Genomic DNA, 19,194 nt, shown 5'->3' with positions numbered 1-19,194 from the left:
ATGTTACCTGTCCGAGTATGAGCTTGTAATGGAACTGCAAGCCTTTTCTGTGAATTAGCCCTATCAATAGGGAGCAAGAACTAAATGTAAATTAGAAGCTTGTGGCTTACATTTCATGTGGTGATAGCAAGAAATAAAACCTTTTGAATAACAACAACTGATTTGGGACCAAGTATCACCCCTAGCAGTAATAAGCAGCGGTGGATGACTAATTATGCCATTTATTTTTTAAATAAAAAAAAGCATAGTAAATGCGGAATCCAGAGCAGAGAGTAAATAATTTGTGATCACACATATGCAAATGCTACATTTACAGTTACGGCTCATTGTCCAAATGTCACTTTTGCAGTTTCCAGTATTTCTAAGTGAACATTAAATGCATTGGATGCGTAATGCTGATGTACATTTCAGAGCTGTATTGTACTAGGAAGTCATTATTGCTTCCGTGTTCTTGATTTTAGTTCCTAATTGTAGCCACAGGAACACGTAGCTCTCAGCCACATTATAATTGTTAAATCACTTCTTAAGTACTCAGAGTTCTAAATTCAACCAAAGTACTGGTATCTGCAGTATTGATCACTTCCCAGCCCTTTGCACTGCTCCTGAACAATTACAACGATTCCGAAACAAGGAGGAAGGAAAAAGGAGTCGATATTCTAAAGTGGATGTTAAATATTTACACTGAGGCTTTGATACATGCATTAACATTAGACCTCCGAGTCTATCTAAAGAGATAGAAATGTACAATTTGCTGAGACTACAGAAATCACGATGGGCTTAAATACCAGTAACAAGAAACTATCTGTGCTAAGTTATGGTCAGAAAAATGGATATTGTTCCTTATAGCATTTTCTACAGAAGCCAAAGGCTGTTTGGCCCAGAAGTTACAGTTCTCAATTTGCAGGCTGTCACATTTTATTTCCATCCATTACTTGGCTCTTACATGAACATGCATTCTGTACAGCTCTAAAATCATTAGTTGGATTAGAAGTGCTATACTGTTATATTGTTTGTGAAACTATAAATGCCTTGGCTGTGGGATGTCACATTACAGGAGGTGAGATTGAAGCCGAGTTTGCTGACAAGTGCAGAATAGCTGCTAAGCAAGACATGGACAGTCAGCACAATGCTATCTATCGTCATCTCAGCCTAATGTCCTGCCCAACTGTTTTTTAACGAGATCCATTTAGGATACCGGCGTTTGGCATGTCAGCAGTTGGAATACCAAACGCCGGCATCCTGACATGGATCAAAATGCTGGCGCCATGATCCCAAATGCCAGATTCTTGATCAACCTCAGTAAGCATACTTACTCGACCCCTGTCGGGATTCTCTGCTTCGTGATGCTGGCGTCGGTCATATGACCGTCGGCATCCCATCATCCGGGAAATCATATGTATGCCATTTTTAACTACATTGTATAGATCTTCAAATATTTATAGCAAAGTGTCCAAACATGTTAATATTATAATCAATAGATTGTAATGTAGCATAGTACATTCTTACAGTCTGTGTTTATCAGTATGACTTTTTCTGTTATTTTATTAGGAACAAAACACCTTACCAAACTGTAGTAGTTACAGTCATTCATTTACTCAGGAGGTACATAATCCATTCACAGTCACCCATAAGCTTCTGCGTGTACTTCTACAGGATGACTGGATGCTGGATGACAGGAGAACTTGCTGTACTCTTCTTTTATTTTTTTAAATATTAGGTTCTCATGCATGCTTTGAGTTACTGAACGTGCCAGTGCAAATGAAGTACAGTAATGGCATGTGCCTTAAGAGTGATATACCCCTTACAAATTTTTTCTATTCAGGGAAGCCTGTGACTTGCTGGGATTTGTAATGCCATCAGTGTTGGAATGGGGTATGAAGGTACCACAGGAAAAATGCAATGGTAGGGACCCACTGAAAAGAGGCGGTACAAAGTTGAAGAGGTGTGGCTAGTTAATGGAGGGGGTATGGCAGATAGCATTGCAGTGGCCACCATATTATATACAGAGCATTGCAGTGACTGCCATATTATGCAGGGAGTGTTGCAATGGCCGACACATAATGCAGGGAGCATCGCTGTGACAGCCAATACAATAAAGGGAGCATCGCAATGACCTCCATATAATGCAGGGAGGGATGCAAAGCCCACCATATCATACAGAGAGCATTGAAGGGACCTCCATACAATACAGAGAGTATTGCAGTGACCACCATAGAATACAGAGAGCATTGCAAGACTGCCATATAATACAGAGAGAATGACAGTGCCTACCATACAAGGGTGTGTGCAATAAGTTTCCATATGTGCAGTGCATGGGTAGAGTAGACACAATATGACTGTCTGATTGTGAACTGTAGTCTCTGACTAAAGTTCTTGTGAAATGTAAAGGCACAGAATCATATATAAGCAGCACTGCACACTGAAGTCATCATGTTCACTTCCTTTACAAACTCGTTATGGAGCTCAATAGAGGCCACTGGAGTGTTCTTCTATGACTACAAAAGTGGTCTGCGACAGCAGCAGAGTTTTGACCGACTGCAAGCTGCTTTTGGGAAGGAAGCACTGTCCTGAACCACTGTGTTTGAGTGGTTTACAGAATTTCAGTGTGGGAGATCTGTGCCTGCCATCACCGATTACAACGTTGCTGCTGTACAGACCATGATTGAGATGGACGCCAGAGTGACCATGGCCCAGTTAGAGAAGGAAAAAGGCATCTCATTGAAATCCATCCACTTGATACTTCATGAAAATATTTTTCTGAACAAGGTTTCTGCAAGCTGGGTGCCCCATCAGCTGACTCGAGAGCAGGAGTAGGCTTGGGTGGCTTGGTGCTGCAACATTCTGGACAAGTATGATGGTTGTTGCTCATGAATCCTGGATCTACAGTTTGGAGAGATCATTGCAGTGACCACCATATAATGCATTGCAGTGATTGCCATATAACACAGGGAACCTCACAGATACTGTCATATAATAGAGAAAGCATTGCAGTGCCCGCTATATGATAGAGCATTGCAGTGACCACACAGAATACAGAGAGTCTCATCTCTCCCCATTGTATAAATATACCACCCCCTAGATAAGATGAAAACATTTTCACAACTCCACTAGCAGTTACTTATCCAGAGAGAGGATCTGTCTGGTCTCTGTGCAGTTCCAGAGTGTTCTGCATCTGCACTGCTCCTCTGTGACAGGAAAGGGATATACAGTACAGAGACAAGATAAAGGCAAGTAAGGGGCAGGAGTAGGAAAGCTTAGCAGTACATTCCAGGATAGTAGTATGTGTGAGTATCACAGCCTAGTGTTACCTCAGTGGCTGCCTTACCAGACTCAAGAGCTCCTCTAGACAGCTGTGCAAAATTCCTCTTGGTAAAGCCCCGGACACATTCTATTGAAATGCTGATGCTAATCAGGAGCTGGGCAGAGATCAGGAAGAGAATGCTCACCCAGTTCTTTAACTACTGTAAACCCCGCTCTGGCTAGCGCAGGGACTAAGGAGCAAAACAAACAAAGTAAAAGAAATAAAATCTAATTAACTAAACCGTGCCTTACTGAAGTACTAAAAAACAAACCATTTTGTATGGTGGGGATGGGAGGGGTTTTAGAGGGTGCAGCTCAACACTTAACCTATTTAATGACCATACTAATGTGTGCCAGCCCTCAGTGTTCACTAGATTGAGTGTAAGAGGAATCGGCACAAGACTTGTGTTCCTGATGGTAGGCTCTGCTCTTTTATTGGTGGGGATTCCGCCCTAGGCTGTATTTTACTATGACAGGAGGACTTCACGCTGCAGGACTCCCTTTATAGTTTCAATTGAGGAGCTCTGTCACTATTTAGTTTCATATATTTATATTATACAGCTTTATAAGTAGTCATCATAGTGACTAGCACATCTAGCATATACAGCTGTATCACTCTGCATGTCTTGATATGGCTACATTCTTGTATATTAAGCTACATGTATCTAAAAATATGTGCAACTCAAAATACAGGTAAGAGTGCAATGCGCCGCCACATTTTCACATTTACAGTACTTTCAGGACACAAAATTGCATTTTTTCTCTAAATGAAATCCTATATTTATATTCTTTTTAGAAATGTTTTCATTAGACTTATATTTTCCTATGTTATTCAAAGCTCGCTTGTATACAAAACTATATTTTTATTTTAAATAAAATGAGCATTTACCCTTGAAATCCTTGTAATCACACTGCAATATATGAGTTATGCCCATTTCCAGATACATATATGGCATCTATTATCCAAAATGCTGAATACTTTAAGTTTTCCAAATAAAGTCTATCTTCCATAACTAAGCACTATTCTTAAGCTAACACTTTAGAATTCCCCGTCATACCCATCCTTATAATATTTTTCAGCAGTGCTGCTAATCCATGTAACTCTAAATTAATGCTTGCTGAGAATAGCAGCATATGTGACAAACACCAAAATACAGCATTAATTTACTTTTTTTCCATTCTTTATAACTTTATATATAACAGGTTTCCAGAAACGCAATCTCATACCTGTGTAACAATACTGACATCATGCATTGTTTTATGTTTTATGCATATTAACCAATACTGAACTACAAACTCAACAGCACAAACACAACAGAGGGTAAATGAGCCCTGAACAGCTGTTAAATCCTGATTGCGTGGTGAACTACCCCTCCTTAAAATCCATGGTTTATGCGCATACTGTACTTCTATTCAACAAATATTTTTTTAACTATACAACTGATTATGAAAATGTGTCACTTGTATGGAAAACTGGCCTTTGCTTTTCTATTACACTAACATATCGAGCACAAAGTTCACTTGGTTTTAAGCTTATATTTGTTCTACTTTATCCCACTGAACAAGCACAGCAGCTCTCCATTATGACTAAATTCAGCCTCTCTAAAATCTGAAACCCTATATTTACTGCGGTTACACTAAACCACTCTCTATGTACCAAGCCACGCTGACTGACGAACATCAGAAGCCACAAGTCTTCTGCAGACCCATTGGATGCTATTTATTTGTAAGATTTCAATGTAGAATTGCTATCTTATGTGTTGCTTCCATAGAAAGTGTAAAATGTCACTCATCCCCTTGGCTAACTTCGTAATTGGCAATTCTATCGCAATTCTGGCATGTTAACATTTCTACTTATTATCACTTCACCTTTCATTGACATCTCAGTGAGTAACTCTGCTAATAACCTATTGAATTCTTCATCTTAATATGACTGCCACTTGTAAAATATTCCTGGGACTAATACAGACTCTCACTCTCTTCATTGCAAGTATTTTTCAATGTTTTAACAGTTTTAACAATGAAAAGGGTTTTATTTATTTTTGTATTATTATAATATAATAGATTACAGCAATGTTTACATTTGTGAATGAATCGCACGGTCACTGGAACTTTTTCCATGCACAGTTTAGTGAGCTGATTCAAGAGAAACTGAATTCAGGCGAGCAGGATATAAAGGGGTGGATTTAAAGTGCAGGAACCACTATAGCGCATTTTGCCGTAATCGTGTTTGAAACTGTATGCTAATGCCAGAATCAGCCTTTACCCTGGTGTACAAAGGTACATCTGAACATGCGAAGATTGAGATGCTCACATTGTGCGTCTTTAGACGCCATCATACAGTACTGAGAAAAAAAAAGAGTTAGGGGGATCTTGGCACAAAAGATTATTTAAGTGCACGCCCAATCAGATTGCCAAAAAGCCTGCCCAATTCAGGTAAAGAGATACATGGAAAACAGAGGTATGACAATAGATCAAAGGTAACACATAGAAGTGAAACAAAAAAAGGCAAATCAAAAAGTCCACTGAATCACTGAAGACGAATCCTCTTCTAGAAGTGATTTTTCGTCCAGTGATAGATCATGAAAATAAACAAAAAATGGTACAGTGTGCAGTACTGCCTATATGAGTATTCTTCCTTAGTTACAATAATGATCACAAATCCAAGTATGACACAAATTCCAGCATATCGAAACTCACTTGTCGAGTTGGTAAGCGGGATATATAACGGTTTCTTTCAGACACAAGATGACCAACAATACAGGGATGGGCAGATAAAAAGGTAATATCGTACCAGAAACTCATAGGTAATGTGACTGGGTTCCTCATATAAAGGTTTCTTTCACTCGTATAAGGGCTCTCCTGTAGATGATTATCACCTCTGTATGACAATCTTCTTACAGGTAATTCACGCTCCCAGTTAAGAATATATAAAATAAATAAAAACACAATGTGTAGTATATTCAAGAGAGACTCCAATATACACCAGTGTGAAAGGAGTTATCTAAAAGTAATTGCCTCAGTGATTGCCCCAGGACAAATTCTCAAACAAACGCACCTAGGGACTCACTTAGAATAAATGTGGATGTGCATATCAAGGTTTCTTTATCTGTATCCACACCCAAAATCACAAACTTGTGAATAACCAAAGCGTACTAGAAACTCACGATTGGAACAGAAGGAACACTCACATAAAGGTTTCTTTTATCCACGTTAATTGATATATACACGTAATCCAATTAAAAGTAGACAAAGTTCCATTTATTTTATCCAAAAAGCAAAAGCACAATTTAAAATAAAATAAAAATTCAAGGATTCTCCCCAAAGGTTTCCAGCACAAAATTACAGGCTGATGTAAGATTTCACAAATCGTATGGCAGGTCTGGACTGCAGCATTCAATGAATGAAAAGAGTACCTATGTACCATAGTGTCCAGAGTGTTGGGGAAGTTCCATATAGATCCACTGTCTCCTCACTGACGCATTTCGGCCATCCTGGGACCTTTTTCAAAGTGTGGATAGAGTGTGTATGATGATCATATTTATACCATATTGACAGGAAGTGACACCAACTTCCTGTAATTAGCATAGTGACAAGAAAAGTTATTCAACACAAATGGTAACCAAATATACAGATAAATGTGCATTGCTTATAGTTTGGAAATGTGCATTAAAAATGATCTTTTTATTTTTATTATTGAGTTTGCACATCTCAGCTTAAGTGGTTTTCCTTGTGGAACGCGAACCGGAAGTTCCGCGTTCCACGTGCGTGTCACTGCTACCGGAAGCAGGGGGGATCATGGTCCTTTTAAGCAAGCTGCAAAGGAGGTGATCGTCCTCTGCTGTGGAACGCGGACCAGAAGTTTTGCGTTCCACCGCCGCCGGAAGCCGTTGTACCGCCGCTGTATAAATAGCAGCGGTATGAATATAACATAAAACTTTAACCATACGGATATATACATCAGCGGACACTTTTTTACTTATAAAGGTAGTATCTCACTTAAGCTGAAACTTGATGAAACATAAACTGGAAATTCTATTTTCCATTTGCGTTCCACCGTTTCAGGAAGTGTCCAATAGTGCAGAATATGCATTCCAACAACCAAAAGTATTTATCTATCTATAGTCTAAAAATCTACAGATAAAATGGTAGAGTGGGATCACATACTGTGGTGGTTTAAGCATACTAAAGGTGAAGTAATGAGAAACTGTTGTTATATGTGGAATAGGAATTAATTAATAAACATATAAATGTTAAAGAAGATTAAAAAAATAATTGAATGGTGATTATGATATGTTAATATAAAAGGGGAATTATTGTAAGAACCATTTCAACTGGTGTTACAGTATCTAATTTGAAGATCCAATGCATTTCCATGCACGCCAAATTCCCTTCAATATCACGGTCTCTCCAATTGGATCTAACATGCTGTATGCCAATGAATTTAACAATATCTTTTGTTGAATAGTTGTGTTTTGTTTTGAAATGTTCAGATAAGGTTTGATTAATAAACCCTTTATTTATATTTCGCATGTGTTCTGCTATGCGGGTTTTCAGGGCTCTGCTGGTTTTACCAATATAGTGTAAACCGCAGGAACATTCCATCAAATAGACAACGTTCGTGGTTGTTAGGATCTCCTGCTCTGTGCTGCCACGTCGCCATGGCAACCGGGAGGCAAGTGTTAGCGAAGTAACCTGAGCGCAGCTGATACTCCGGTCCGGGTTTTTACTGTGTAGTGGTTACAGGCTCTGTGCACGGCAGGGAATCCGGCGCTGGTTTTGTGCTCACAGTCTGTGAGGTCTGAGTGGGGCGTGGACAGCACCTGCTATATAAACCATCCTCTCAGGCTAGGCAAATGCTGCTGAATCTTTGTTTGTTAGTCAGTTCCAGAGAGTTAGCTAGTACTGTGCGACTTTGTATTTACTTGTTGCTTACTGCGAATAGGCCTTGGGATTCGGTACTTCATTCTGCCAATCCGGACCTAGCAGTAAGACTGGAGTCAGTTGTTTGACCTGCTGGGGTTCTTTGGCTATTCTGTGAACCCAGCAGGTTTGCGGCTGTACTCTCAGACCTGCTTGCTTAATCCTCCCTCACTGTGCAGGGCGTCCAGGTGTCAGTTTAGTGGCAGTAAGCTGAACCTGTGCCCTGCAAGTGGGGGTTAGGATTGTGGATACTCTCCTTGTGTCTATATTTCTATCTCTGACCAAGGAGTTTATTCCCACACCCGTTGGTAACCCTTTGGGTTTTTTTCTGTTGCTCTTAGCAACATCATTTCAGGTGCTCCACATGTTAAATCACTACACATCGCTTCATTGTCCGCTCTATTCCATCTGAGCATTCCTGACACTAGGGAGACACCCTATTCCTGAGCCTTTGGGCTTCTCAGTTCACTTTGTGTTTATTAGTTATTTCATCACCTCCTGTGTATGTTATGTTATACTGTCTGTGAGTTCGTTTGCTTCACTTCCCTCTCTGTTCATACACCGGTATACTCCTGTTAGCACTGGTGTGCGTAACAGTGGTATGACAAGTTATAAAATCTCTGATTTGATATGTTGTTCCCTTCACATCAAAGCTCGTTTACTTGGGGGTCTTAGATGTAATTGTCCTACATGTGACGCATGTTCCACATCGATGGAATCCCTTATTTCTTATAGGGTTTTCTTTCTCTTGGGTTAGGGAACTTCTAACCAGACTATCTTTCAAATTATTGGCCTTTCGATAGATAAATACTGTTTTTTCAGGTATTATATCTTTTAGAATTGGATCCCTTAAGAGGAGATGCCAGTGCTTCCTGATAATTTGTTCATGGCTTTTATAGTTAGTTCCGAATTCTGATATGAAGGACTATTCCATATCTTGATTCTTACGTTTTTTGTTGTTGTTCCCCTTTAAGATGGTCTGTCTATCAATTCCTTCAACTTCTTTCTTTGCCTATTCACTGATCTGCTTTGTATAACCTTTCTTTATAAACTTGTTTTTCATCACTTTCATTTGTTCCTCAAGATGTAATCCTTCACTGCAATTTCTTTTAAGTCTAAGGAATTGTCCTTTGGGAATACCCTTCAGCCAGTTAGGATGATGCTGACTGTTGAATGGTATAAAGCTATTGGAATTAGAGATGTGCGGCGGGCACTTTTTTAGTGTTTTGTTTTTGGATCAGGATCCTCACTCGTGTTTTGGATCTGGATTGGTTTTGCCAAAACCACCCTTTCTGGTTTTGGATTTGGTTTTGGATCTGGATGATTTTTTGGGGGAAAGTAACACAAAAACAGCTAAAATCACAAAATTTTGGGGTAATTTTGATCCTGCCGTATTATTAACCTCAATAACATTAATTTCCACTAAATTCCAGTCTATTCTGAACACCTCACAATATTGGTTTCAGGCCAAAAGGTTGTACAGAGGTCGTTGGATGACTAAGCTAAGCGACCCAAGTGGGTGGCACAAACACCTGGCCCATCTAGGAGTGGCACTGCAGTGGCAGACAGGATGGCAGTTTTAAAAACTAGGCCCCAAAGAGCACATAATGCAAAGAAGAAAAAGAGGTGCAATGAGGTAGCTGGATGTCTAAGCTAAGTGACCCAAGTGGGCGGCACAAACACCTGGCCCATCTAGGAGTAGCGCTGCAGTGTCAGACAGGATGGCAGTTTTAAAAACTAGGCCCCAAAGAGCACACAATGCAAAGAAGAAAAAGTGGTGCAATGAGGTAGCTGGATGACTAAGCTAAGTGACCTAAGTGGGTGGCACAAACACCTGGCCCATCTAGGAGTGGCACTGCAGTCACGGCCGGTGCTAGGGTGTTCGGCGCCCCCCTGCAAACTATAAATTTGCGCCCTCCCATATTCGCGCCGGAAAAGGGGTGTGGGCTCACAAGTAAGGGGCATGGCCACACAATAGTACCCCCATTTAAAATTACGCCACAATGTAGCACAATCTTATTCCTCTTATACATAATGCCCCACCCGTAGTAGTAGCGTCATATGTAATGCACCCCAGTAGTAGTAGCATCCTTATACATAATGCCCCCCAGTAGTAGTAGTATCCTTATACATAATGCCCCCCCAGTAGTAGTAGCATCCTTATATGTAGTGCGCCCCCAGTAGTAGACGCGTCCTTATACGTAGTGCACCCCCAGTAGTAGAAGCGTCCTTATACGTAAATCCCCCCTAGTAGTAGTATCGTCCTTATACGTAATGCCCCCCCCAGTAGTAGTAGCGTCATTACGCGTAATGCCCCCCCTGTAGTAGTAGCGTCCTTATACGTAGTGCACCCCCAGTAGTAGAAGCGTCCTTATACGTAATTCCCCGCTAGTAGTAGTATCGTCCTTATACGTAATGGCCCCCCCAGTAGTAGCGTTGTTTCACAAAATGCCCCCCCAGTAGTAGTAGCGTCCTTACATGTAAAGCCCCCCTCCCAGTAATAGCGTCATTATACGTAATGCCCCCCCAGTACTACCATCCATAAAGTGCGCGTACACAGACATACCTCTCACACACACACACACACACACACACAATTCACACATATATACACACACATACACACCCACCATATACACACACACACACACCGTATGCACACACACACACACACACACACACACACCATATACACACACACACCATATATACAAACACACACTTCTCTCTCACCCTCTACTTACCTAAGCCAGTCTCCCTCGGTACAGCAGCCTGGTCTGTGTAGCTCCGCCCCCTTCAGTACCGTTTAGCTCCGCCCCATTCCGTCTTGTTTAGCTCCGCCCCCTTCCGTCCCGTACACAGCCGCTGTCACACAGGTGAGGGGAGGGGGGAGGCTTTTCACGCTGCTGGCTCCGCTGCCAGTGACTGTCACAGTCATACAGTGACAGACACAGCAGCAGCAGGGGGGCCAGGACGGCGCAGCAGGGAAGGGATGCAGAGCATGGGGAGCGCCTCTCCGTCCCAGCGCCTCCCTGCATTGCATCCCTTCACTGAGCGGGTAGCGCCGGGCCTGACTGCAGTGGCAGACTGGATGGCAGTTTTAAAAACTAGGCCCCAAACAGCACATAATGCCAAGAAAAGAAATTAAAAGGTGCAAGATGGAATTGTCCTTTGGCCCTCCAACCCACCCTTATGTTGTATAAACAGGATATGCACACTTTAACAAACCAATCATTTCAGTGACAGGGTTTGCCACAAGACTGTGGCTGAAATGATTGGTTTGTTTGAGCCCCCACAAAAAAAGAACAATTAATCCCCCCACCAAAAAAAGAAGCAATTCATCTCTCCTTGCACAAACTGGCTCTACAGAGGCAAGATGTTGTCCTCATCCTCAGATTCCTCACCCCTTTCAGTGTGTATACCCTCCTCCTCACAGAGTATTAATTCGTCCCCACTGGAATCCACCATCACAGGTCCCTGTGTACTTTCTGGAGGCAACTGCTGGTAAAGGTCTTCCTGGAGTTATTTATAATTCATTTTGATAAACATCATCTTCTCCACATTTTCTGGAAGTAACCTTCTACGCCGATCGCTGACAAGGTTACCGGCTGCACTATACACTATTTCGGAGTACACACTGGAGGGGGGGCAACTTAGGTAAAGTAAAGCCAGTTTGTGCAAGAGCCTCCAAATTGCCTCTTTTTCCTGCCAGTATACATACGGACTGTCTGACATGCCTACTTGGATGTTGTCACCGATATAATCCTCCACCATTCTTTCAATGGTGACAGCATCATATGCAGTGACAGTAGACATATCAGTAATCATTGGCAGGTCCTTCAGTCTGGACCAGATGTCAGCACTTGCTCCTGACTGAGAAAAAACAATGTGTTCCCTAATGCACACTGAGTGAGTAATAATACTACATAATAATCAGATAATACGGAGATCTTAGTTGCATATATCTGCAGATATAGGGTTAAGCCCCCAGGCCGATCGACAAGGCTTCTCCGTCACTGGGGGTCCCTAATACTAGGTATGGGTCCGGGGTGGCCTTACACTGGGCATTTAGACCCAGACATATATGTAATTATTTATGGGGTGGGTGTGGGGTGCGGTGGCCCCTGTGTCGGTATGGCTGGGTGGCTTCAGGTCGGCACACCCTAACACTTTATTAACACTCATGATTTTCCCTATCACTTTGTATATATTTTTGTATTTTAATCACACTTCACTTATATAGCACTTCTGTGCTTCTTATTAACCCTTATTAATTTTCACCTGTGTGCTGACCTGGGGTGGCCGACCTGTGCCGGCATGATGGGGTCCTGCACCCCGGACCCATACCTAGTATTAGGGACCCCCAGTGACGGAGAAGCCTTGTCGATCGGCCTGGGGGCTTAACCCTATATCTGCAGATATACGCAACTAAGATCTCCGTATTATCTGATTATTATGTAGTATTATTACTCACTCAGTGTGCATTAGGGAACACAAATTGTTTTTTCTTACACAGAATTACCCCTCCCTTTTAGCACCTGACTGATATTACATCTGATTGAGCAGCTTTCCAATATTTGTTCATTGCTCCTGACTGCCCTGCATCTTCGCCAGTGGGTGGGCTCGGAAATGTTATCATTTTCCTCGCAGCCCCAGTTGCGGGAGAAAATGAAGAAGGAGCTGTTGACGAGTCACGTTCCGATTGAGTTGACAATTATCTCACCAGCAGCTCTTTGAACCTCTGCAGACTTGTGTCTGCTGGAAAGAGAGATACAACGTAGGCTTTAAAACTAGGATCGCGCACGGTGGCCAATATGTAGTGCTCTGATTTCAACAGATTGACCACCATTGAATCCTGGCAAAGCGAATGAAGGGCTCCATCCACAAGTCCCGCATACTAAGCGTAATTACTCCATCTTAACTTCTCCTTCAATTTCTCCAGCTGCTTCTGCAAAAGCTTGATGAGGGGAATGACCTGACTCAAACTGGCAGTGTCTGAACTGACTTCACGTGGCATGTTCGAAGGGTTGGAAAACCTTGCACAACAGGGAAATCATTCTCCACTGCGCTTGAGTCAGGTGTATTCCCCCTCCTTTGCCTATATCGTAGGTGGATGTATAGGCTTGAATGGCCTTTTGCTGCTCCTCCTCCATCCTCTGAAGCATATAGAGTGTTGAATTCCACCTTGTTAGCACCTCTTGCTTCAGGTGATGGCAGGGCAGGTTCAGGAGTGTTTGCTGGCGCTCCAGTCTTCTGCACGCGGTGGCTGAATGACGAATGTGACCCACATTTTTTTGGGCCACCGACAGCATCTCCTGCACGCCCGTCATTTAAAAAAAAATTCTGCACCTCCAACTTAATTGTATGTGCAAAACATGGGACGTGCTGGAATTTGCCCAGATGTAATGCATGCACAATATTGGTGGCATTGTCCGATATCACAAATCCCCATGAGAGTCTAAGTGGAGTAAGCCATTGTGCGATGATGCCCCTCAGTTTCTGTAAGAGGTTGTCAGCGGTGTGCCTCTTATGGAATCTGGTGTTACACAGCGTAGCCTGCCTAGGAATGAGCTGGCGTTTGTGAGATGCTGCTACTGGTGCCGCTGCTGTGGGAGGCAATACATCTACCCAGTGGGCTGTCACAGTCATGTAGTCCTTAGTTTTCCCTGCTCCACTTGTCCACATGTCCATGGTTAAGTGGACACTAGGTACAGCTGCATTTTTCAGGACACAGAGGACACTTTTCTTAATGTCCCTGTACAGTCCGGGAATTGCTTTCCTAGTGAAGTGGAATCTAGATGGGATTTGGTACCGGGGACACACTACCTCTATCAATTGTCTAAATCCCACTGCACCAATGGCGGATACCGGATGCACGTCTAACACCAACTTAGCTGTCAAGGCCTCAGTTATCCGTTTTGCAACAGGATGACTGCTGTCATATTTCATATTTCTTACAAAGGACTGTTGGACAGTCAGTTGCTTAGTTGAAGTAGTACAAGTGGTCTTCCGACTTCCCCTCTGGTATGACGATTGACTCACAGCAGCAACAACAGCAGCACCAGCAGCAGTAGGCGTACCACTCAAGGATCCTCCGGAAGAATCCCGTTAGGAGGGGACTTGTCAGTCATGCCAGTGACATGGCCTGCAGGACTACTGACCTTCCTGACAGCCTGGGTACAAGAGGACGAAAGGATTTAGGTGTCAGTGGACTGCTTACGCTCTTACCCAAAGTTTCTGAACTTGACAATGACTTCTGATTAATACGATGCAGGTGACGTATAAGGGAGGATGTTCCTAGGTGGTTAACGTCCTTACCCCTACTTATTACGGATTGACAAAGGCAACACACGGCTTGACACCTGTTGTCCGGATTTGTGGAGAAATAATTCCACACCGAAGAGGTGGCTTTTTTGGTATTTTGCCCAAGCAGCACAATGGGCTTATTCATCCCACGGACAACAACTGTCTTTTCCCCAGTGCCTGATTTAAACAAACCACATCACCATCAGAATCCTCCTCGTCAACTTCCTCCTCAGCGCCAGCAACACCCATATCCTCATCCTGGTGTACTTCAACAGTGACATCTTCAATTTCAATATCAGAAACTGGACTGTGGGTGCTCCTTCCAGCACTTGCAGAGGGCATGCAAATGGTAGAAGGAGCCACCTCTTTCTGTCCAGTGTTGGAAAGGTCAGGCATAGCAACCGCCGACACACTTGGAGTCTCCTTGGGGATTTGTGATCCCATCTTAGAATGCACAGTTCTTTGCTGTGCTTTTGCCAGCTTAACTCATCATTTTTTTAGTGGGAGGATGAGGGCTTCCATCATCATGTGAAGCTGAACCACTAATCATGAACATAGGCCAGGGCCGTAGCCATTCCTTGCCACTCCGTGTCGTAAATGGCACATTGGCAAGTTTACGTTTCTCCTCAGACCATTTAAATTTCTTTTTTTGGGTCATTTTACTGAACTTTGGCTTTTTGGATTTTACATGCCCTCTGCTATGACATTGGGTATCAGCCTTGGCAGATGATGTTGATGGCACTTCATCGTCTATGTCATGACTAGTGGCAGCAGCTTCAGCACTAGTAGGAAGTGGTTCTTGATCTTTCCCTAATGTATCCTCCAAATTTACCCCTACACCACACAAGGCAAACCCTGTAAAAATTATTTGGATTGAAAATTAATAACCCCTTTATTTGGAGTAAATAATATACAGCACAGGACAGCACCAGTGGACTTATACGGCAGTACCACTGGACTGGACTTATATGGCAGTACCACTGGACTTATACGGCAGTACCACTGGACTGGATTTATACGGCAGTACCACTGGACTTATAAGGCAGTACCACTGGACTTACACAGCAGTACCACTGGACTGGATTATAAGGCAGTACCACTGGACTTATACAGCAGTACCACTGGACTTACAAGGCAGTACCACTGGACTTACAAGGCAGCACCCCTGGACTTATACGGCAGCACCCCTGGACTTATACGGCAGCACAGGACACCACCACTGGACTGATGCAGCACAAGACAGCACCACTGGACTGGACTTATACATCAGCACCACTGGACATATGGCAGCACAGGACACCACCACTGGACTTATGTCAGCACAAGACACCACCACTGGGCTGATGCAGCACAAGACAGCACTGGAATGACACATAAGAGCAGGTCAACACACCACTTTCCTGCACAGACACTGGACTGAAGTGAAAATGGCGGCCTCCAGGGAAGGCAAGGTGTTATGCACACCAGTGCCAGCAGGAATGTACTGGTGTCTGAACGGAGAGGGATGCAAAACAAATGAACTCACAGACAGACTGGGGAATATGACATTACATACACAGAAAGTGATAGGGTAACAAAATAAACACAAAGTGAACAGAGAAGCCCAAAGGCTAAGAAACTGGGTGTCTCCCTAGTATTAGGAATGCTCAGATGGAAAGAAGCGAGATGTTGTGATTTAATACGTAGAGAACCCGAAATGCTGTTGCTAAGGGCAACAGCAAAACCCTAAAGGGTTACCAACGGGTGTGGCAGTAAACTCCTTGGTCAGAGATGGAATAATAGACACAAGGAGAGTCTCCACAATCCTAGTCCTCACTTGCAGTGCACTGGTTCAGCTTACTGCCACTAAACTGACACCTGAACACCTTGCACAGTGAGAAAGGATTTTGGCAGGCAAGTCTGAGAATACAGCCGCAAACTTGCTAGGTTCACAGAGTAGCAAAAGAACCCCAGCAGGTTAAACGACTGACTCCAGTCTTACTGCTAGGTCTGGATTGGCAGAGTGTAATACCAAATCCCAAGGCCTATTTGCAGTAAGCAACAAACAAATACAAAGTTTACACAGTACTAGCTAGCTTTCAGGAACTGACTAACCAACAAAGATTCAGCAGCATCTGCCTAACCTGAGAAGAGGGTTTATATAGCAGGTGCTGTCCACGCCCCACTCAGACCTCACAGACTGTGAGCACAAAAACCAGCACCGGATCCCCTGCCGTGCACAGAGCCTGTAACCACTGCACAGCAAAAGACCCGAACTGGAGTATCAGCTACGCTCAGGTTACTCCGCTAGCACTTGTCTCCCGGTTGCCATGACGACGTGGCAGCACAGAGCAGGAGACCCTAACACAAGGAGGGTTGGGCAGAGGAGGTAGCTGAAAGTGGTGAAGATACACTGGAGGTTTACTGACTGGGAGGAGAGGAGGTTCCGGAAACTGTTTAGAGAGTGGAAAGTCTGCACAGTAGGAAGAGAGCATACATTTGAAATGAAGGAAGTTTGCCTTAGAGTTTGATTTTCTGTCGCTCGGGGATTAATTAGCACTTTTCCAGGGATGCATGCACAGTGCAATTTAGATGTATGAGCAGTAAAAATAAATAAATCGCAACGTCACGATAGCACCTGCACTCAGAACTCCTTCCAAGTCATTTGGTTGTGACGTTAGCGTTTTGCAAATATCCTATGATTAAAATATATCAGTCTACCACCTCCAAGGAGATTCCAGGAGGGAACTCTTCCCACAGTAGCCTTTCAGTTCCTCTCACAGTAAATACGCTTAAAAATCAGTAGCATGCGCCCACATGACCATAGGTCTAAGAACACAAAATATCAGAAATAGAAATTAAGTTTTCATTTCAAGATTAACTTCAAAGCTTACAGTTACAAAAAAGAATTACAAAGAGTATATGATTATTTAAAAGTACACAGATTACAGACAATTTCAAAGAAAATAAAAAGGTTAAAACCAAAGTTCAGATATCACCTTCGAATTGAACAATGTTCGAAGTAAGTTCCCTCCTAATAGAAGTTGGGTATCCTAGCCATGTGGCTACCTTAAGCAAATGACACTGATTCAGCTACAACACATTTTTTTATCCTTCCAGGAAGCTGCTCCTTGACACACACACACCTTTGGAATTTAACCGTCCAATACCAGAATTGTCTGTGGCCTATGTGTCTGAAGGTCTTTTGTGACAGACTCTGTGTGTGTGTCATCTGTACTGAGTGCGGGGACAGGACTGTGTGTGTGTCATCTGTAGCGAGTGCGGGGACAGGACTGTGTGTGTGTGTGTGTGTGTGTGTGTGTCATCTGTAGTGAGTGTGGGGACAGAAGTGTGTGTGTGTGGCATCCGTAGTGAGTGTGAGGACAGGACTGTGTGTGTGTGTGTGTGTGTGTGTGTGTGTGTGTGTGTGTGTGTGTGTGTGTGTGTGTGTGTCATCTGTAGTGAGTGCTGGGACAGGAGTGTGTGTGTGTGTGTGTGTGTGTGTGTGTGTGTGTGTGTGTGTGTGTGTGTGTGTGTGTGTCATCTGTAGTGAGTGCGGGGCTAAACTCGACTAAACTAATGGGCCCAATTGGGAAAAGTGACATTTTGGCACCCAAATGGATCACTTTTCACACAGTTCAACTCGCCACCCCCAGCAGGTGCGAGCTGAAATGTAGACGCCGGCAGCCGTCCGCCCCCGAACGGAGCTACATTTGAATAGCTCCATTCGACGCCATCTAGTGGCTGCCGGTGGACATAACATTTGAATTTGGTCCTGTGTGGCTACAGTAGTGAGACATAGTGTACAGATATGTTCCTGCTCTCCCTCTCCAGGTGCTGCTGACTGTATCACTAATGACTGTATTGCCCTGTGTAACCTGCTGCACCAGGCCAGCGGTGGTCTGCAGGTGAGGGGGCAATGGGGGGAACCTCACCCAGAAGTTAGTATCCACCAGTTTACTCACAACAATAGGGTGATGGCTGTGACCAAGCTATTACTGTATGTATGTTCTCCCTGTGTGTGCATGAGTGTAATGCAGGGACATAAGAGTTAAATTAAGTAGGGGGTGAGACAGGCTCCCGGAACTGAGACCTACCACGGTTTGTGCCTCCCCAGCCTCTGACCTCACCGCATGTCACTGTGTCACAGTACTGTGAGCGCCCATATGAGGGGGAGGGGGCGACCATGTCACAGTAACAGTAGTGGTGAGGTCTCTAGTACTGTGAGAGCCCATGGGGTGGATTGGCAGACTATGGGGGTCATTCCGAGTTGATTGCTTGCTAGTTATTTTTTGCAGCGCTGCGAACAGATAGTCGCCGCTTACGGGGGAGTGTATTTTTGCTTTGCAAGCGTGCAATCGCATGTGCAGCCGAGCACTGTGCAGTTTCTGAGTAGCTCAGAACTTACTAAGCCGCTGCGATCACTTCAGCCTGTTCTTGTCTGGAATTGACGTCAGACACCCGCCCTGCAAATGCTTGGGACAGGCCTGCGTTTTTCCAAATACTCCCAGAAAATGGTCAGTTGCCACCCACAAACGCCCTCTTCCTGTCAATCTCCTTGCGATCGGCTGTGCTAATGGATTCTTTGTTAAATCCATCGCTCAGCAACGATCCGCTTTGTATTCGTATGACGCACCTGCGCATTGCGGTGCATACGCATGCGCATTAGTAACCTGATCGCAGCGC

The 19,194-nt window shown here is 43.6% G+C and overlaps 1 long non-coding RNA gene across 1 annotated transcript in view; it reads right to left on the bottom strand.

The window, feature by feature from the left end:
* Positions 1–6,622: 6,622 nt before the first annotated feature.
* LOC134935184 (uncharacterized) overlaps positions 6,623–19,194 on the bottom strand; it is a 216,461-nt gene continuing 203,889 nt past the window's right edge. The window contains exon 4 of the long non-coding RNA XR_010179969.1: positions 6,623–6,875. This is a non-coding gene — a long non-coding RNA (uncharacterized LOC134935184). The remainder of the gene's footprint in view (positions 6,876–19,194) is intronic.

The sequence above is a fragment of the Pseudophryne corroboree genome, chromosome 6 (genome assembly GCF_028390025.1).
Source record: "Pseudophryne corroboree isolate aPseCor3 chromosome 6, aPseCor3.hap2, whole genome shotgun sequence".
NCBI classification, from domain to species: domain Eukaryota; kingdom Metazoa; phylum Chordata; class Amphibia; order Anura; family Myobatrachidae; genus Pseudophryne; species Pseudophryne corroboree.
Note: the sequence above shows the minus strand (reverse complement) of the source record. Positions and strands in the feature narration are given on the sequence as shown.